Raw genomic sequence first — 23,128 nt, 5'->3', positions numbered from 1 at the left:
GGAAAGGAAATGAGCCCCTTTACCGTGAATGTTTCACACACCTACGCCTTAGTTCGGGGTGAGCTCTAACCCCATATGTTCAAACAACCTTCGGATATGAGCACTAATTAGGTGAAAAATATCACTCATGAAATTCTCTAATTGAGGGGGTGAGAAGCGAAGGGGTTCAAGTGATTTTTATAAACAGTATTAGGTACAAAAATTAGGTGAAGGAAACAAACGGGATCAACTTGATACTTAAATTGCATTTTATTTTCCACACGACATCAGCGAAGAACAAAGACTCACTCGTACCCCTTGGCCACCAAGTTTTTGTATATTTCTTTTATCTCTTTCTGTACCTTGTACCCCTTGGCTTCTCAACCCCACAATTATCCCATGAATATATTGTAAATTAAACAGGCTTTACGAATAAGATAGGTTGATCGGATGCATTGGAAACTAAGCTCCATAGATTAATTAAAGAAAATAACTGAGCCGGCAGCGTGCTTAACGCGTGAGTGCCGATAACATCTTCGAAAAAAAATAGTATCCATTTTCCTTTCCATATTTTTCACGCCCTTCATTGAAACAAATCGTCACCCGAGAACTCCCCCGGTGCACCGCTCACAGCCCTATAACGCTCAAATCCAACCCCGTCCGTTCCGCAACCCTCACCCTTTTATGCCACCAAAAATATCGCTTCATTATGAGGCCTCCTGGAAACACCGAAAGCGGTCATTTTTCAGTCTGTTCCCAGCCACGTCAAAACATGCAACCGAACGCGATCCCCACCTTCTCTCCCTGCCCAAAAACTTCTCCGTCACAATCTTTTGCTTTTTTTACGCTCCGTCTTAATATTTTTTAGTGGGGGAAAAAGGACGGGGTCGCACGAGGTCGAAGGGCATAGCGGCAGCTGATAACGCTGAGTGGAAAGGGTAGAGGCTTGTGTTCAGGACTTGGGGAGTGAGGATCCGTAAAGGTGGAATTTATTTCACATCTGGAACGGTTATTTCACTACACGTCCTTACAAATCCTACAATCTCAATTGCTCTCAACAAATAATATAGTTTTTTTAGCAGAAAAAAATAATTCTCTTCCTAATATCACTACAACTTGGACATGGTCGCTTCCTTAATTCATTACCTGAGCTGAGTTCTTGTATGTGCGTCTTTTTTCTCGTATGGTAGAGTCTAGAATAGTCCAACACATTCTAAAATTTTCATTGGAATGCACCTTCCATTCATTGTGCTTCAAAAATTTTTAAAAATATTTCTTTTATTTTGTGCAATTTATGAGAGCTTAAATTCTTTTCTAAAATGAAATTCAGCATCAAATTAAAAGTTATATTCTATTATTTGAAAATTTAGATATTTTTTTATAAATCCAAGAATCATAATAAGTTTAAATAAGGTTTTTCTACGGATCAATTTCAGAAGCTCCTTATGACTTTTTCATGCTTTCATATTCAAGGATACAGCTTTTATTATAACTCGGAGGTGTTTCTATGATACAAAATGCCAGTTAACAGTTCGAAAAATACCATAACATATCCAAGGTCGTAGTGGCAGCTGATAACACTGCATGAAAAGAGTCGAAGGGGTAAAGGCTTGTGTGCAGGACTAAAGGGAGTGAAAGTTAGTAATGGTGGAATTTATTAAGATGACTGGAACGATTTTTTTTACTACGCGTCCTTACAAATATTATAATTTCCAATGCTTTAAAATAATTGATAGATTTCACCACGGAAAAATAATTCTTATCAAATCACTATAAATTGGGCCCGATTGCTTCCAAAATACATTTCCTGCCGCAGATCCCAGTATCCTTCATTGGGCTCCTAAATTGTTACCATTATTTCTGTAAGACCACGTATTATGTGATTTTTGTCTAACAATTATTTCTTGCAAAATTTCTAGTAATTAGGTTATCCCTACGCATTCTAACATTTTCACAGGAATGCACCTGCTATTGATTTAGGTTCTAAGATTTTTAAAAGAGTATATTTGGTAAAAGATATTACAATTTCAATTCTTTCCTAAAAAAATCAAAAATTATACTTTATCGGTGAAAGACTAAAGTCTACATTTTTATTGCATCCAAGAATAATATAGGTTTTAATAACTTTTTTTCTACGAATGCAATTCTGAATCTCCGTATGATTTTTCGGAAATTCTCAAATTTAAGGATACAGCTTTTATTATTAGTCATAAATCTTCATTTGACAGAAAATACAAGGTAAAAGATATAATAAATATAATGCCCGGAATAACTATTTTAAGGTGTACTATCGTTTAAACGTATCACCATCTTCGTTCTATGGGATGTCACTATAGCCGTAACATGTTTATTTATTATCATGTACGTAAAATATTCCTTATAAAATCGTGTATAAGCTAAGTAAATGTTTTTATAATTAAACTATCAATATTAAAATTGCAGTTATATTAAAAAAAAAGATTTGATTCAATTATTTCGTATTTACTAAGCTTAATTATTTGCATTTATGGAAAATATTCCCGTAAGTAATCGAAAAAACCAAAATATATTCTTTTTATTAGGTACAACCCAAAAAAGGACTCTATTAAATTATTTTCATATTCATAGCATTATTAACAAGAGAAAGCGTGTTCCTATCCACACCAACCTTTAGGAAGGCAAAAAAATTCACAACAGCACCCTTTAAAGGGGATATATCCGAAGGGTTTGGAGTGAGACGGGAGAACCCTTGAATAGCGAGCGGCCGACCCTTAAACAGCGAAGGGAAAAACCCCCATTTGGCCAGCCCCTTCCTTTTCGGAGCCAGAGCTGCAACACGGGAGTTCCGGATTGTAATCGAATACTCATCGTATTTTGCGAAAGGCTGCAATCAACGCTGCCTTTCCCAGCGCCCCTAGCGGCGTGGCCCACAGTTCGTTCGGCTAATTAAGATCAGCGCCGGGAGGGCCCGCCACTGGCGCGGGAAATCGGTCCGAGGGTCGGGGGTTTTCTGTATTTGGGCGGGTAACGGTGTGGTAAGGGTTGGAAGGTCACACGATAAACGTACCAATATCCCACCTCTTCCCATACAGCCCACCGCTACACTCCAAATGGCTAAGGCAATCCATTTCTTCAGGGTGACTCGACGAAACACGATAAATGGTGGCCTACTCTTTAACTCTATGGATGGAGATAGGAACGGAAGGTAACAACGCTATTAGCTTGAAGTGTGGGCTCCTAAAGAATGAGGGAGGATTCACCTTTTATTGGACAAAACGTTAATGAAGGGGGAAGCAAGAGGAGAGGACCTTTCATACTACACAAGGTATCTGATTTCCGCTAATTCCCGTTCACAACAGGTTTACTTGATACACCTTGACTAATTGTAAACTAGATCAGTTTCTTACACAATATTTTAATTAGCACATTACAAAGCACATACCGCGCATCAATCGTGAAATGGATTTTAAAATACTAAGGAACGTTTTAGTTTCAAGATAAACTTGAGATTCAAATAAATAGATAAAATCAACAGAACAGAACAACAGAACTAACTTGCAAGAAATTGCAAGCAAGAGTTTACAGCCAAAATTCATTTCTTACGTACCTACTAATTTAGTGATAGCAGCATAGTATGATATTCAATGTACCTCATCAAACATTTAAAAAAATTATGTTGAGAATTTGCTACACACGATTTCAACAACAATGAAGGGAAAAAATAAGAAATCGGTAAACGGTTAGCTCGACACATACATTTCTTTAGAAAAGTGCAGAATGAAATCACGTTCCTTGGGTATTTTCTGTGTATCCTTGAATTGTCTGAATAAATAATGTCGTAATTATACTCACGAGAAAGCCTGATTTTCTAAAGGGAAATAAAAGGGCTGTTGCGTATCATACGAGGTTCTCCTCTTAGTTTCTTCTTACGAAACCACCGCTAAAAAAGAAGAATAACCCTAAGAGAAACATTTTTAAATACAATGTGATCGTCACTCCATCAAAGTCAATAATCGTAATTTTGGTTTGACATAGCTCTCGATTCTGCTCCTCTATTTTGTACCTTGATCATATGTATCTATCTTTTCACTTTCATATACAAAATAGGCAATTCTGGGATGTACCTTGCCCTTCATCACTTCTAGATGTCCTATGTTTATGCAATGATTATCTTCATCAAACTATCATGTTTCATGATGTGACCGTCTAAGCTGTCGTCTCATCTACTTCTTAGAGTTATTAGAGAACTTTTCTTGTTCCCACTCTTCTAAGTACTGCCTCAATTCATAGTCAACGGATTTTATCATCTTCATCCTTCGGTATCACCACACTTCACTTTCACCACATACTCCACATATAAAGAAGAATAAACCATAAGATACAGTGATAAGAATAGGAATCCTCAAGAACTGAAGCCAGTTAGTAATACTGAAGTTGAAATGGGTGGATAGGGTGAGAATCAAGGAGTTAAAAAAGACTAGTGTAATATATTACCCTATGGATCACCATATTCGTGGGAAGGTCTCGGTGGGTTGGCCGCGTAGTGAGAGGGCAATTTTGCGGGAAAAACAATGCAGGGAAAGTTTGGATGACAAGTATCCCGAGTAAGAACATGAGGTAAGTATTTGCTGCAGAAGAAGAAAAAAATAAGGGGACGAAAAGCCAAAGGAAGTTAGATAAATAGTAGTTCATAGGGAGAAATGGATGGTTTAATAATTCATTTGCATATAATACAGACTACTAGTATATACATGAATTTGATGAAATATATAACATGCATCCAGATTCTCAATACACTCAATACCCTCACTTGCAACGTAATGATTTCGTCAACATCAAATAAAACTTTGAACTATGCGAATATATTTAATATTATTGCGGGTAATCGTGATTTACCCCCTTTAGAACTAAAGGGATCATGAGTAATCAATGTTGACCTTTGAAAGGATTTCAAAATAAAGGGTATGCATGGCAAGTTCTCTTAACCACTTAGAACTCATTATATTTGAAGTTGCTAATATATGAACAAAATGCGACAACCTCACTTTCACTTTGAGCTCAAATGGAAAATGTTGCATTGTGATGCACGAATTTAAGTTTTGAAGGTAATCGAGACTTATAAAAAATAAATTCCGCCAAAAATTGTCCTTAATACCAAATAATTTCCAGCTGTTGAAAAAAAGATGAACGTGGATTCGCAATTTTTTTGTCATTTAAAACCAAACAAAACCCAGTTCAAGAAGGGCAAACTGAAACACTGGAGAGGGCGTAATTTATCTTCTGTTCACAAAGTTAAGAAAAACCGACTGAAACTTGAGAGAAACCCGTATTTACTCCTAAAAAAACCCCAGGACACAAAAGGCTAAGAATACTTAATTGCCATCAATTAATCAAAGATTTACATCTCGACCGAAATTGGCGAGACTCGCGCCGCAGAGTAAATATTCCCCTTTAAGTGGCATCCGGAACGCGTTCCCCTCTTTATTTCTAAGCAGCGCTTTCCCTCGCGAGGTGGAGAGGTAGGAGGGTGGTCATAATATCCCGTACTGCGGTCTAATAACAGGAGGATGGCGATATTACGGGACGGAGCCGGTCGAAAGCCCTTTACGCCCCGCGACCGTTCCAAGCCATGGCCTCAAGACACGCGAAGCAATTTCGTCGTCCAGGGTCCGCTCAACGCCCGCGGTGTCTGCCCAGGTTGATTCTTTAATGAACCAGTTCCACCCGGAGGGAAACGCATGTTTAAAGACCCCTACGAGTGTGCGTGAGTGCGAGGGAAATTGCGAAGTGGACTAGTTTGCGACACCGATGTTATGCCCCTAAACTTCCACTCATTTACGAGCCTCTTCGAAAAGCTCAACCCCGACGTTCGACCAGGTACAACATCGAGATATGCATGCGGGTGTCAGACACATGCGTTTCTAATGAACAGTGAGATGAAAGCAGGTGCAAGCAGCCGTATAAATAGAAGAGCAAGGTTAAAGGTTTAGTCGATGAAACTCTACGAGCATCTTTAGTTCCAATGCTATGCAAATAATAACGACGGGTAATTCTAGCATAATAGTCTGTTATTCAAATAGTTTCGCTGTCGGTATTTCAAGTTATAAGCACCAAATTCTCGTGTTCTGATTCCTGGAGTCGCTTAGAAAAGCAACAATTTATACGGATCCATAAAATAAATTTATTTGCCTTTAGGCTAAAAAATTTGGCCGAAGCATCATCAAGTCATACTCGGACATGCAATCGTATCTACTGAACAGTAAAATAAAGGCAGATGAGAAAAAAAATAGCATTTTGAGTAGCAGGGATTAATTAAGGATGTGGTCACTCCAGGGACGCCGACTTGCAAAAAATATTGGGGGGGGCCAAACCGGGGACTTGCCCCGGGAAATTTTCTAAGCAGTGAGTTTTAAGTTTTTCAAGCATTTTAGAAGAGTCGTATGATCAACATTAGAACCCTTATAACTCGAATCTCGATATCTGGACACTCTGGGGAAAATTGACAAGCCTGGCACATTTTTTCCTCACACCCATAACGGATTTTTGAGGGGGCTCGGGCCCCCTCAAGCCCCATGGAGTCGGCGCCTATGGGTCACTCCTCCTCAAGAATCTCTCCAAATGCATAGGAAAATTATCATATGTATGCGTTCTTTTTGCGTCATAACGCTATGTAGTTTCAAGATATAATGTTTCATGGTCCACTCATATTATATTACAATTACTTTACACTGTGATTTCAGATTTAGCAAAGGCAGTTAAATTAATAAAAGGTGTTCTGAAATGAATAAGCTACCACTACTTGAATGTAAACGCTTTATTTATATCACAAAATTAACTTTTGCTTATTACAAGGTAAAATTATTAGTAACCATCACAACTAATGTTTATGCACTCTGAAGCATTCACTTGCGCAAAAATAATTCGCTGATTGATTTCGCAATGAATTTAGCCCGAAGGTTCCCCTAAAATAGATAACGGCAAAATATTCCAGCTGCCTTTTAATCACGTTATCTCTATCAAAATGTAAAGACTAAAATAAGCCTTAACATCCATTTTCCTGGTCTCTATTTATTCATAACTAATGGAAGAACCCAAAAAACTTAAACAAACGTTTTGTGAATCATCAAAAAGGTGCCATTATTTTTTTATAAATGCTAGAGCTTAGATTCTTGGCAGCAACGAATTTCAGAGGAAGGTTTATTTCACAAAAATTCACATGTGGCCCGAAAAATAGGTTACATCCAATTAATTTCTCTGAATATGACAGCAAACATAATTAGGGATGAATCCTAAATTGGAAAAATTGGATTAAAGAATAAAACAGAAAAAAGAATTCAGCGCTTCGTAAAAAAAATTCCCCCCATCGAATTGAATTTTAAAACATTCACAGGTATGACAGGGAATATTTTAGCGTGCGGATCAAAAGGCAATGACGCAAACATTTCCCCCTACCGCTACGTCTGATGATTGAAACAGCTACTGTTTCCACAAAGTCGTAACGCGGGGTGGCGCTTCAAGCAATCCGCTAAATTCAGTCGACGGAGCTCAGAAAGACCACCCCTTTATTTAATCTCATACAAACACAACCCTAAATATAAACTAACACATATAGACAGAGACACACGCGCACACGCTGGGTTCTTTTGCTTTCCAAGAGAGAGGCAAGAATGCTAGCTAGCTTACTCGTTCACATTTACTGCACTGAGGAAATGAACTGGCTGGAAGCAAGTGAGCAAGGTCCCATTAAAATGCCAAACCGGGTTATATTCCTTAATTGAGAGATGAGTTATTCTATTATTCACGTAGTTACCCAAGCGTGTGTGTTATGAAGTGTATTAGTCTTAAAGGATGAAAACCAGCGAGGATGGGGAAGTTCAAGAGAACGGATGAGTGCATAAGGTTTTAATTAAGATCCACCGCTTGATCACTGAGCGTAGCGAGGGAGCACGGAGCGGGGAAAGGGGAGGGGTGCATGAAACTCCTCCTGCGGCACCCTGAATGCTCTACTCATATCTCTGCACCAGGCGGCTGCGCGTTTATCCACCGCCACCCAAAGGCGCAACCACCGTCACAACCTCCGCTTCTGCCGCCCACACCCTCGGAAAGAAAAACTCCCCTCTTATCCCACGACTAACATCTCTGATCGCCCCGGATGCTTATCCACCAACATTTTACACCCTAATTTTCATGAGTAAAACAAGGCAGGTGGAAGAGGCACAGTTACAATTTTTAAATTCGAAAATAAACCTTTAAAAAATATAGCTTTTTACACTTCGAAGGAGTAGAATTGTTATTTTCACTTCGATTAAGATTTTGAAAGCTCCTTGTCATCAGTGAATCAAAGGGGTGCAGTTATAATTTATTACTTCAAAGTTAAAATCTTTAAAAAAATTTAGATTTTTACACTTGGAAGGGGTAGAATTACAAATTATATCTTGATTAACATTTTGGAGGGTCCTTTTCATCAGGGAATCAAAGACGATGGTAGGAGTGGAGTTTTAATGTATTACTTCGAATATAAGTATGAATAAATATAGAGTTTTACCATTAGAATTCCTTTTAATACGCTCCTTTTCATAAGCGAAACAAGGCAGGTGGAGTGGGTAGAATTACAAATTTTCCCTTTGACTGTAAATGTAAATAAACATCGTTAAACATAAATTACTTCGAATAACAATTTACAGGATCCTTTTCGATATGAAAACAATCCTTATAATTTTTTCACTTCAACATTTCACAGGCTCCTTTTCATCAGTGAAATACGGAGGATGATGGTATAGAGTGGCAAATTTTTCGTTTAGAATATAATCCTAAATAAATACAGATGGTCTCACTTCGAATAAAATTTTACTGTCTCCTTTTCATGAGTAAAATAAGGGAGGCGGTATGAGTAGAAATAAATTCTTTTCACTTTGAAAATAAATAACAAAATAAAGATAAAGATCTTGCAGCGGAGATTATTAGCTCCATGAGGTTAGTGAAAATATCATAAAGAAATGAATGCGTCACTAAGTGAAGTTTTGATACCATTATTCTCGCGCTAAAATAGGTAATACATTTTGTCAGTTCTATGCATTTTTATTTTCCGATTCAGCTTCCGACGATTTTCCGTGTCTTCATCGAGGTATACGCAGATATGAACAGTAGTCTTATATAAAAACTAGTCTTATCGTCGTAACCATGGTGGGGGTAAGTTAGGAAGTAGATGTTAGTGCGTTAAAAAGAAGTAAGAAAGGTGGAATGAGAAGATTTACAAAATTTTGGGAAAAAGGGGAAGAAAGGAAAATGAGCGACGTCCGTTGAAGGTTATTTAAAAGCCTGGATTGGATAACAAATTAGAGTGGAACTGATTTCGATAATTATTGTGTTGATGAAGAAAGAATTGTGAAAGGTAAATTGCTTTTTTCTGGAATCATAAAGATTTTTAATACACGACGCAATTCCTTTCGCTGGGCGATATCAAGGCCTCATGGTGTGTGGGTACAATATGGGTACAATTTGGAGCAATTTAACATAGTAAATAGTTCTAATAACTAAACTCTATTGCCCATCCATTTACCAAGTCATTTGTACCAAATGCATGATGCGAAACACTTTATACAACAATCTCAGATTTTTTTGGAATGGAATTGTTTGACAGTTGTGATTTCGTCAATTGAATACTCTACTACACTTTCATCTAAGCTACTGAGACATAGTTAAACAAAAACCATGAATTTCCATAAAAACTATCCATTTACTTCAAAATGGTGCAATGTAAATAAAAAATAACTCTATAAATCTAACGTAAATCCAAGGACTATGAAATAAAGGTCGTCTGTGTCATAATTTCCTATCATAAGCTCTTTTCAATGCAATTTAATAATAACTTTAAATCAATGAACTAGACATTTCAATGAGAAATATATTTATCCCTGCATCGCAACAGTTGCGCGTATAATACAAACACAATTTTTATATCCATTCCATGCAGTGAAAATGTAACTCTATTTTTTGCACAAACAGGTGTTACATTCGGGGAAATTGCTCCTTTGAAGTACTATGCGATCAGTTTACTTTGCGTACCAACGTAGAAACCCGAGGCTCACAAAAACGAAGTACTCATGCAAAACGTTTGCCTCTGCTACCATGATATAGTAAAAGAAATATCATGGAGCACGACCAATCATGTGTATTTGCTCCTACTACAACACGCTGCAGAAATCGAAAATCAGATTTTGTATTCCCGAATACTCTGAATAATCCATAGAAATCGATTTAACGTACAGCATTTCGTCATAGTATTTCAAAAGGCTTTTAGTAGCAACTGTGTTGTTCCCACTTATAGTTGAATTTTGCAACTCCTGACAACCTTCAACTCCCATGATGCTCTTTGTGCCCTTCAGAAACTTCTTTCTTATTTCTCTCACGAAACGTATTCTCCCGAACGGAAAAACTTTTATCACTTTCAAGGGTGTCGGATGGATACCAAGACTTTTCTTTCCTATCCACTAACTTTTCTCTACGATACAGTCCCTAGTCCTCGTTCCTTAACAATAAGGCATTCACCAATTCTCCACCTCCATTCTATCTCTCATCTTCAAGGTGACACATTTAGCCCAACAATATGCAGGTTGAGCTTTAATTTCCTTCTATATCCTTATAACTTTAATATTATATCGAATATAACTAACGAACAAAATGATGAATACTCTATAAACTAATACTGATAATCAATATACTAATACTCTATTAACCCTCTCCCTATTGAAGTTTAAATGCCTCATTCTCCGCTCCGTCCTAACCCGGCCGAAACCGGCCGCCAGCATTTAAGTCGCTCCTTCATAAACCGGCCGAATCCGCCCGGCCTGGCCTGCTATACTTGGGGCAGCCTTTTGAGCTTCATAGGCATCTGTTTTATCTTGAGAGTGTTTATCTTTGCTAGCCCAAGCATCCTTCCTATCTCTCGTTTCATTAAGAAGAAGCAGAGGGTCGTCACCATAAGCCAAAATCCCGAGACAATAAGGTGCTTTGTTCCAGCGTGGCACATTAACTGAGAAATAATGAGAAAAGATTTTTAAGCCATTATGATGGGATTTTTAGGAGGGCCAGTTTTGAAATGGTGTGATACGAAAACCCTAGGCCTGTCCTGTGTTATTTAGAGTGACTGTCACGTCTAATGGCGATATTTCTTTCTGTGTGGTCACACACAAGCTCACGCTTTTCCTATCTCACATGGCAAGGAGGCGAAGCTCAGCTCAAATGAAAAGAAAATTAATCCCCCTCAGTTCTGTTTGTGGGTGGTCACAGGCACTCTCACACTTTTCCTATCTCATATGGCGAGGAGGCGAAGCTCAGCTCAAATAAAAAGAAACCTAATGCCCCTCAGTTCTGACCATGGCTTCGTTAAGTGAGGATGCTATCGCAGAAGAAGTGAACAGAAGCGAATTTTCGAGTGATTCAGATGGTTCTAGTTGTTTGAATGGAGAAGAAGGATACAGTGATAGTGTCAGATCAGGTGATGTACCATTGGAGGATGACGTTACCCCAAGCACGAGTGATTTAAAAGGTGATCATCAGGTGCATGACTCTTGGAGGGACACCCTGATTTTTGAAGAACCGTCGGAGTTCAAAGAAGAGAGAGGGCCTATTCATAACTTGGCGATAGGTGACAATGAATTTTCCTTCCTAAAATATATGCTAGGGGGCGAAGATTTTTTTCACAGCATTGTCAAGAACACAAACAAATATGCAGAACATCTTCAACATTCCTCAGGAAAGGCTGACAAAGACTGGGTAGATGTTACATGCGATGAAATGGTGGCATACATTGGAGTGCTAGTATACATGGGAATATTCGATTTGCCTGAAAGCAGGGATTACTGGCATAGCCAAGATATTGACTGCTCAATTGTTCGTGACTGTATGACCTTTGGAAGATACACAAAAATTTCAAAATATTTCCATATTAGTGATATAACTCAGGAAAAAAAACAGGGAGAGGAGGGTTTTGATGTATTGCATAAAATTAGGCCGGTTCTTGATGTAATGGAAACTTTTCAGCATAAGTATAAACCAGGTAGGGAATTAAGTGTTGACGAGGCGATGGTTGCTTTTAAAGGACGTCATTACATCAAACAATACATCCAAGGAAAGCCAACGAAGTGGGGATTTAAAGTTTGGGTTTTAGCAAGCTCCCATGGCTACGTCCTGCAGGGAAATGTGTACTTAGGGAAAAAAGATAAAAGAAATCGTGAAATGTTTCTTGGGACGCAAGTTGTAATGAATTTAATGAAAAACTATTTAGGGAAAAATCATCATGTGTACTTTGATAGCTTTTTTTCGAGTGTGTCTCTCATGAAATTATTACTTATGAATAACACATACGCATGCGCTACTACAAGATCATCTCGTAAAGAATGGCCTGCTGAATTTAAATATCCAAAAAAAACTTAGACTCCAAAGAGGAGAGAGTAGAAATTTACAGAGCGGAAAAGTTACTGCAACGGTTTGGCATGATAATCGGGATATTTGTATCCTTCAAACCAATTGCGATCCCAATAACAAAGTCTATGTGCAAAGAAAAACAGGAAAAGGGAACAAACAAACTATGGTATCATGTCCAAATTCAGTTGCATTGTACACCAAATACATGGGTGGTGTTGACAGAGCTGATCAAAGTAGGTGCTACTATGGCTTAGGTAGGAAAACAAAAAAGTGGTGGAAATATTTATTTGCCTTCGTCGTAAACACGGCTATAGTGAACAGTTTTATTTTGTACAAAGAAACCAATTCACCCTCAAATACTAGGCATGGAGTAACACAGAAGAATTTTCGTTTAGCACTTTACAGGCAGATGATAGGGAAATTCTCCTCGCGTAAAGTAGTGGGACGTAAAAGAATCCTTCCGATGGGCACATTTTCACAGAGACAGCAACACTCTCTTGTAAAGATCGTGGGGAGAAAAAAAGTGTGCGCCTATTGCAGCTCAAAGAAAAGAAAAACTCCTGCTGGTCGGAGCATAGAAACGTCATGGAAATGCATCGGATGCGATTTACCTCTTTGCAAAATAGGATGTTATCATCAATATCACCAAGAAAATGGAGTTGAAGGAGGGAATTAAATTCAATATAAGGTAAGGCCAACTTCTTTCAATAAATTAATATATTCTTAAAACGTATACAAAATTTAAAACAAAACACTTAAATATATTTCAAGTTATTGCAAGTTAATTGAAGTAACCTGCGTCAGTTCCTCATCGCGGAGAAAAATAGGTCTACCAGTGGGGCAAATGGGTATTTAAACTTCGTGCATGACGGGGAAATGTTTACGGCCGGTTTCGGGCGGTTTAGGAAGGAGAGGGTTAAACTTATAAATGTTGTGCCACTTAGATATTTTATTCTGCTGTCGTTTAATATTTTTTTAGCTTTGTTTAGACTTTGATTAACACTCATCAATAATTTACATTTCACGTTGCCATTTCACTTTACTTCACGCAAGATTAAGTAATTAAGGAGTTCCCGGCAAGATAAAAATATTATATGCTAGTTGACGTTTTATGATAAAAATCAGCATAACTTAGATGTGGTTGGCAAATTGTCATTAATTTATTGAAGCTTTCGTAGACTGCTAATCACAATTAAATTTTTTTGTAAATTCTGTGTATTTTTCAATACTTTCACCGATGTTAATCCTCTCTTTCTTCGGAGTCTAACGGTCAGTTCAATTATTTTGGCTGTCGAGGTTAAAAAAATTTAAATTCAATTGGTGTAAGTCATAATAATTGAGTTGACCGGTAAGCTGTGAATAAAACTCCTGCAAAAGAGGGGAGACAACTGGAAAATTGATTCAAAAATATGAGGATCTCACCCAGGAAAAATCATTTTATTTGTGTACCATGTCAATCCAGAGTAACTAACTCTAACTTTTAAAATGCTACTTTCACCGTTACGTAAGATGCTAAAAGATACATGATGCACAACACAATTTCGGTCGTCTATCAATGCATGCATATTTTCCTTTTCCTTAACCCGACTCATTTTTATTCTCACTAAAAAGTACGTTCAGCCTCTTTCCTTACCCCACCGACACCACATTCCACATCCAAAGTCATCCCTTTAACCACTCCAGGAAAAATAATAATAAAAAACCTTCTCTTTCGCCCACGATCATTTTTCGCCGGAATTTTTTCCCTCAAGTAGAGGAAAGACGCCGGGAGCGAGTCTAGACGCGGAGAAGAATTTTCGTATATGGACGCCATTAAATCATTTCCTTCCACTTCTTAATTTTGGACCACGGACCAGCATTCCAAATACTTTCGGAACTATGGTAATTTAAGATAACGAGCTCAAGCGAAAAGGAAGTGGGGATTCACATACTTTTTTCATATTAGGAAATAAGAAAAAAAGAATGAGAACGAGGATGAGCTATTATTTTTACGATCCCTACCATGATACCAACCATTTGGGTTACATTTCCTTGGGGACGGCAGTCAAAGCATGTGCAAAATCGGTAGCGCTGTGGTTGACCACATATTACTATTCAAATACATGGACATAATACAAAATAATAGAATACATTGATATTCAGGAAATTCTCCTACAACAAATTGCATGCCATCCACTTTCCACATCTATTTATAAATTTTCACATCCTGCAAGATAAATAAATTTTATTGGCATAACCAATATTCTTCCTCTTTAAATAGCCTATCAAATGGAAACTTGAAGCTTGTACTTGGTGGAAAGGCTCCACATTAGCAATAAAAGACACTTTGTTGCTTTCACAATGTAATTATAAATTTTCGACCGGTTTCAGCCATTATCAGATATTTAATGTAATTGATAATGGAGTAAAATCCTAATCCGGCCGGAATTTTTAAATATAAATTGGAAGTAACAAAGCATCTTTTATTACTTATATTAAACAGTCTAATTTTAAAAAACTAACGGTGAGTCGTAAAAAATCGTTTGTAAATGACAAAAATACTACATATATATCTGCATTATAACAAATTATAAGCCACAACACGAGGAATCATTCAAAAACGTGAGATTATGACTAAGAGACGCAGAGAAAGCTACATATAATAAACGATATTTCCACCTTTAAAGACAAATTTTCCCATGCATAATAAATAAATCATTCGAGACAAAATTAAAAGATAATATTGCATACGATATGATATTTTCATTGAAATGTCCATGTTCGAGCTACTTTCAACGAACTTTTTCGTCACGGAATTCTCTTTTCATTTGTCAACCGCTTTCGTCCTAAATACTCCCACCATACGATTCTTAAGGCGGCATGCGGGGTAGTATGTATATGTAGATTAACGACGTTTATTCAAGTAAAATCCCCCGATATGCATGATTATTTTAAAACTCTTTCGTCTGCTACTTTGCTACAGTCGTAATTCTTCACCATCCTGAGACAAAACGCGTGGTATTGGAAACCACCAGACTATGTTATACAGTCGGTTTGAGCATTTTTCACTCAGTCCCCCTTTTATCTCGCCTCCGTATTCCCAGAGAAAAGCGACTGCCAGGGAGTGTCTTCTTTATTTGCTGGTGGTGGCTGCGCACCCAGCCAAAACCAGGGGGAAGGAGAAAATGGTGAGAGAAGATGAGCGCAAGAAGGATGACGTTACTAAATCGTCACCCCTAAAAACTTCACACCACCTCCCACCGTGTGGAGAAGATGACTGGATGAAAATGGGGTTGGGAAAAGTTTTTTTTACTCTTGGTCTTAGCGGAGGGTGGATGGGAATGACGATTGAGTCAACCTGAGACTCAAAAAAGTGCAAAAGAGATGTGGCCGAGATGTTTATTTCAAATGAAAATTGGAAAAATAGTCACCAAGAAAGAAGGAAGAAAGATTAAGATATGACTATGAACTATTATTATAACAATTACCCCCAACCAGCAATTAATACCCCAACAATATCCAGACAACATTGATGCATTAAAATATGACATCTGTGCAATACACGATTTAATTCATAATCCATCCATCCTAATTCTTTAAATGTAAAATGATTTGTAAAAATTATTCAGTTTATAAATAAAGGAAAAGGTTAAATTTAATAGAAATTCTTAATAATTGTTAATGTAAGTGAATGAATATTTTGAATAAGGTTTTAAATAATCTATTAATATTTCACCGTTAAATTTTAGTGTGTTCTCTGAGGATTTCACAAATCACTATGATTTGTTCTTCTACCTTTTACTTCTCTTTCAATCACATTAAGGGCTATTTCTTCTCATTATATCATTTAATACTATTCCCTTCTCTCCCATCCCCAGTTTTTCTCACCCTCCTAACCACTACTATGGTTTTGAGCATCCCATCGCCATTCATTACCCATATCCAAATTCTAGTATGACAATCATATCATATCAAGTATTAATGTACTACGGTGAGATAAATATACACACCCACGTGATAAAAAAGTACATAAGTTAACAAAATTCGTCGTATTCGTGAATGGGGGCTTTAGAAATGTGGAAATTATAAAGAAAACGAGCAAAATGAGTTAGGGTATTTGATCTTAGGCCCTGAAGAATATATAATGTCCATTTTCCTCCTGAATTGATAGGCTCGTTGTGAAAGTGGTTGAGAAAAGCTAATAAGTTGAGGAAAATAAATAATAAAATAGATCGAGAAGGGCATGGGGAAAATGCCTCAGGAAGGTAAATCTGCGTAAAAAGGCTTTGGATAGGTAGAAATGGAGGGCATAATTATACCAATTTTAAGAGAAGCAATATTACACAAAAGAACTCTTGAGGTAACGTAAGTATACACACCTATGCATTAAATAATGCACGAGTAAAAACATTCGGTGTATTCATGAATGAGGGTTAAAAAAGGTGGAAATTCAAAATAAAACGAGCAAAATGAGTCAGGATACTTGATCGTCGACCATGAAAAACATGATTCTGTCCTTTTGCCTCATGAAGAGTCCGGTTGGTTGCAAAAAGGGTTGGCGAAACTTTTTAGCATCTTTTTCACTCTGAGCACCGGGTTTCGGAAGGAGAGATTACGATTGAGTTAGACAATAACAAAGAAGCGTTGAGTGAACCAAAAAAGAATGATAAAAACAAGATATATAGTAAATCAAGAAGAACACGAGAAGAACACCCTAAGAAAGGTAAATAACATATTGGATAGAGAGAAATAGAGGAAATGTAGGAATCTCAGGATAGCGATACTGTACCAGGACCTTCTACGGTGAGGTAAGTTTACACATCCATGCGCTAAAAAAATATGGAAGTTAAAAAAAGATTCGGCCAATTCATGGATGAACGTAAAATTAAAACGAGCAAAATTGGCATGGATGCTTAATCGTCGACCCTGAAAAACGTGATACTGTCCTCTTGCCTCATGAAGAGACTGCTTATTTGTAAAAAGAGGTGGCGAAAATTTTGATATTTTTTCTGTTACACCGTGCACTCGGATTCGGAAGGGAGACGGATGACGATTGAGTGAGAATAACACAAAGAGGTGGTGAGGAAGAGGGTTAGATATTCGCCAAAAGAGCAAAAGAGAAAGTGAAAATGGAGGAAGGGAGAGAGCAAAAAAAAACACAGGAGGCGGTGCAAAGCGGTGGCAAGGAGACAGAACGCGGAAAAAATTACAGGAACGCCGCGAAATGGAGAGAACGTTAGGTGCACGCGTGAACAAAAGGACTGAGAGCCGAAAGGGCAAAGTTAAGCGGGGAGAAAAAAAGGTGAGGAAAACAATTGCTGTGCCGAAAAGGAGATGCGCAAAAAAACAAAGGTTAGGGATGAATGCGTAACATCGAAGGCGTAAAACGGCTTCCCCGGGTGAGAAAAAGAGAAATTTCCACGAGTCCATTATAATATGCAAACTAAGGTCCGGCAAAAAGCTATCCAGCCGTAAGAAGGGATGCTGCAAAAAAAACAATGGAAGAGGGAGCATGCCATGTCGATTTCCAATATTTATTTTATGCTTTCAAACTAAAGGGACGCAGATAGTGATCGAATTGTGGAAACTGATGTTTTCTCGCGGAACGGCAGCAACAAAAAATAACTTACAGAGAAGCTTATAACAAAATCAGATGGTACAAAACTAGACATAGTCTGTAAACAAATAATTGGAACTCAAAAGTAAGTTACAGCTTACATAAAAAATACAATTGTAATTATAGTTTAATTTTCAATTCCAAAAAATATTTTCCCAGCCAGGATTATAACTTGTACAAGCCATGTTTTTCGAGAAAAAGTCTTTTTAGAAAGCACAACAAGTAAGCACGACTAGAAAGTAGCATTCGCCCTTAGAATATTGTGGAGAAGAACAAACGCATTCACATCGCGCGTTGATCGCGTTTGGGCACTTAGAGAAGGCTTGAAACAAATTGGATTGTTATGTCGTGCTCGGAATCCCGGAAGAATTTGGAGTGTTTTATAATAACCACAGTTGATACAATATCCATAATTCTGAGATTAAATCTGGAATAGCTGCAAGAACGCAAGAATAAGGAAAGGAGTGGAACAAAGATATGCTCGGCCTCCCTTAATTATAAATTTGCTCATTGAGAATATCTATCTACTAAATAAATGAGAAAGCTCCCGATGAATAAACGAATATCAACCTAAAACTAGGAAGCCATAAACTTGAAGAGGTGAAGGAGTTCTGCTACCTGACTGTGCGGGGTAACTCAGTTACCCCAAATTATATTCATGTTGTACATCTTCTTTGTTATTTATTTTGTCCTATTCATATTTTTTGTATTTGAACTCAATGACTTTGTCGTTATTAAGGCGACGAATGAATTTTATTAATTCAAATTGTTTTTGAAAACTTCAGTTTTAATTGGTGGGTTAACGGAGTTACCCCGCACAACTGTTGGTGGGAAGAAAGAAACTTTTTTGCTATATGAGAGCAGTGATAAAAGTTGAACGAAATAAATTTAGTTGCATTATAAAACGTCAATATTCTATATGATGACACCTTTTGTACTTGTTTTTTCATTAAATATTAGTATGTGTATAGTTAAATTAGCGAAATTTGAAAGACTCCTGCCATTTCGTACAAAGTCAATGTAAAAATCTAAATGAAGCCAAAAGTGTATTTATAAATTATACAAAACAAAGTATTATATCATTGAAAAAAGAGCCATGGTGTTGAATTACAGGAAAGACTAAAATACAACATATAATTAATGAATTATAAGTTGGGTCCCTGAGATACTCCACGCAGTCCTTCGCGTAAGTTTTCTACGTACAGTCACGGAAGGGTTAAACCAGAAAAATGATGCAGTTGCTAAAAGATTATCCGATGGTAGAACCGAGTTTTGAGGTGAAAAAAAACCTAGAGCTGATGATTTTTGATGATGAACGAATCGAACTGTGGTAATAAATAACTGCTAAAAATTTAATTCTAAAATTCATTCATTGGCCAAGGCAGTGGTGTAACTATGTGGGGGAATGAGGGGATAGATCCTGGCCAAAGCCTCAGAGAAATAAGGAAATATTTATAACCATTGTCTATTTTTACGCATAATAACTACATCGGTTTAAAGTTTAGTGCCAAAATGATGCATATTATATTTCCAGGCTTGTCATTTTTCACAAATGTTTTGCCCACAAATTTTTTGCGACCCCCTTCCCCTCGTTGCTTGAGGGGGAGGGGGTCGCCACCCCAGGGTATTACATCCCCCCCAAATCATACTCTTAGTTACGCCACTGGGCCAAGACATAGAAGACATCTTTTCAACTTATACAACGTTGGCACTCATTAAGTCTTCGGATACTATGCTTAGAAAACTTACGCGAGCGACTGTGTGGTGTATCTTTGGTACCCCATTCACAATTCATAAATTATATGTTGTATTTTATTCCTCCCTTTAATTCAACACCATCGCTCTTTTTAATAATATGATATCCCATTTAGTACAATAAGTTTCTCGATTTTTCCACTGGTCAATGCTCTCCATGTCTCTTCCATGTCTCCCGACGTTTCGAACAGCGACTTGCTCTTCATCCTCAGGGAATCCTCTGAAGTTTTTTTTTGTTCCCGCAAACATCTGAGAGGGACAACTCAGTTACCCCACCAATAAAAATTTTAGTTTTCAAAATCAATTTAAATGTAAAAAAAAGCATTTATTGCCTAAATAACGAAAAAGTGGTTGAGTTCAAATCCAAAAAATATCAATGGGACAAAATAAGAATCAAAACATTATACAACAGTAACATAATTTGGGGTAACTGAGTTACCCCGCGCAGTCACGGAAGGGTTATAATAAGGTCAATATATTATAAATTGAATGCATACTTTCAAGCTAGTGACCGAAAGTTGGAGAAGTGTAGTGGAAACGAAACGATGAGTTGATGCCATGGGAATCAAAATAATGTTCACAGACGAAATGGACGCGGGGAAAAGTGCACAAGAGCCGGAGAGAGTGATAAATATGGCCCCATGACAACTTTATTCCTCAATGTCCTTTCTTTGCTCAGAATGGACCCTAGGTTTTTTGGTAAGAGAGCACTTAAGTTTGGTATAATGGCACCAGGAGGCAATAAACGCGTCGGAACTGCAGGATGCCCAGACGAGGCTGGGCTGAGACACGAACGGCCGTGCGGTGTCCTGAATGCGGTTCCATGAGATATGCCACCCGTGCGACACAGCAGCGCAGCGGGAGTGAAGCCGTGTTGGGGAAATTTCGACTCACTCCCCAAGTACGTCCGAACAAGCTGCTTGTCCCGGACGTAAGGGCATCCCTACACCTGCTTATTTAAATTAATACTAACTTTCATTCTCTTGTGTTCCCTCTGTAGTGTTGTTCAGGAAAGTTAGTTTGTTCATATAATTCGTTGTCTCGGGCATGACTCCATGGAATCGACTTAAAATAATGAAATGTAAATACTTTGTAATTCAATATATATTAAGCACTGCAGGACCTAGGTTTCTACAATAACAGTAATCACCAGATTATGATGTGCCATTGGTGGTACAGTACACAATGTAGGTGGAATTACAAAGCTTTTACATCTCACCTTAACAGATCTTAGGTTGAGAATAATGCCGTTTTAAAATTAAAAGTTTTCCGTGAATTTATTAGCCAAAATAATGTGTGGCTCAATTTTTTCATAAACTCAACAAGTTCAGATTAATTCCATCCAATTATTAATAAAATAGAGGAGCGTGATAGGCTGGTAGGTGCTCGGATGGCGAACGAAGGATCCCGGGTTCAATGCCCGGACGAAGTCTCACGGAACTCTCAAATAAAATCCTCGACGTGTGAAGTGGCCAAGGAAAAGGACCCCTCCCCTGAATGTGTGAAAATCACACTCATATGGCTAAATCTGGAGTGAACTCTACTCTCCCCTATCCAAATCAACCTTAGGATCGCATAAAATAGAAACCCGGTGTAGCGTGAATAAATTTAACAAAACGTGCCAATATCACGAATATCAATATTCTAGTTAACACTACAGAGAGGTCTCTGGAAAGTTTAAAAAAAGAGATCAATTATATTATATGATATAATACCAATTATTTTTGAACCCTGTAACCTAAATAAGAATAATTAATTGGCTACGTGAAAATGCCCTAGGACGGGAAAATATGATTAAAAATTTACGTTTGAAAAACAAATCTCAGAGAAAAATCTTTTTTTTTGGCATTTAGTTGACAATCATGTAGGGGAATGAGAATGCTTGTTAACCCACAATGAGCAAGACTGTTGGCGCGAATTGTTTCTCTCTCTTAGCCTGGACCCAGGTTAATAATTATTCTCCAGACTTTAAACTATTACCCAGCAAATCCCAAAAACCGGTTAAAAATGTATTCGTTTTTACAACTGCACTTCTAGTAAAAGTTAGTGCATAGCCTGAACGTTTCGCAGTAATAACATGATTTCAATAATTTTATTCATTGCACAAGTACATTTCTCGGTAGAATTTGCAATATAATTTTAAAAGTATAACTGATATAGATCTTACTGCCACATTCCAACGGTAATGCGAAATAAAATTACTGCTCTAATGGTTATAATCTTTTAAACTCAGAAAATAATAACAAAGTTTCATTGCATTTCTCGTTCACTTTTCAAATATGGTACTTAATAGGGCTGAATAGTAAAAAAAACACTTTTAATATTTTCTAAAAATTTCATATACATGAATAGAAATTTCTTTTTACGTTGATGCATGACACTTCAGGCAATACGAACGCGAAGGTATGGGCTTACGCCCTCTTCAGGACACCGGTGAGAGGCAAGAAATTGTTGTTCCGGTGTGGCTCATCATCACTCCCACATGAGTGTCAACATACCGGGCCATGAGTTCTTCATTCGCTCTCAAAGTCTAGTAAGAATGCAAAATCGTTGATTTTCATACAACTCAGATAACGAGTAGTGCTTCCACAAAATAACGCAAATCGTTTCCCGAAGAAGAACGTGGCGAAGTGAAATGAGATGCTTGAAAACTCCATAAATAAACAGTGGAAGTAGGTTAAAACGCAACCATTACGAATGTATGCATAGCTATTCTTCGGTAGAAATATATATGATATAAGGATAAGCATTACTTGCGTTAGGAATAGGTTCTTAACCTTAGTTAAACTCATTTATTATATTTCATAATACACCTCTAAACTTTAATTTCCAAAGCTGAATTCGTAGTTAAGTTATGATTAACTCATATCAATATAAATAAGTAATTCTATATTTCAACTGCACATTCAAAAATGAGAGGAGAGAGTAGTTTACATTTTAAATATTTCAATAGAAAAATATTTTACACAGCATCTACTGGATACGTATTGCAAGAAATTATGAAAGGTTGAAAGAGACAGATTGTCAACAAAAAATATGAAATTTAAGAGGTCCACTTCGTCATGGTGTGAAACTCAACCAACTACACAACAAATGCATTATTTTAACTGAAAATAGGTACTAAATTTAAGGATGCATGGATACAGGAACGGAATACAAAATTTAAAAGCAACTGACGTCTGGATGACCTTCCCATTGAAAACATCAATAATTAATGGTAATCAATTATTTTAAAGTTTTACAAGTTTTAAAAACGATATTTACCGACATAGGGGACAAGATTACCTCAATATTTAATAAGGTACAATTAAATATTCAGCCAAAATAATACGGAGAAAATACACCATTTCAGAATTTCCTACGCCGGCATCGTTCCACGCAGGCGACCAAAAA

Source organism: Ischnura elegans, chromosome 11, assembly GCF_921293095.1.
Source record: "Ischnura elegans chromosome 11, ioIscEleg1.1, whole genome shotgun sequence".
Lineage (NCBI taxonomy): Eukaryota > Metazoa > Arthropoda > Insecta > Odonata > Coenagrionidae > Ischnura > Ischnura elegans.
The sequence above is the reverse complement of the archived record's forward strand: the minus strand, read 5'-3'. Positions refer to the sequence as shown.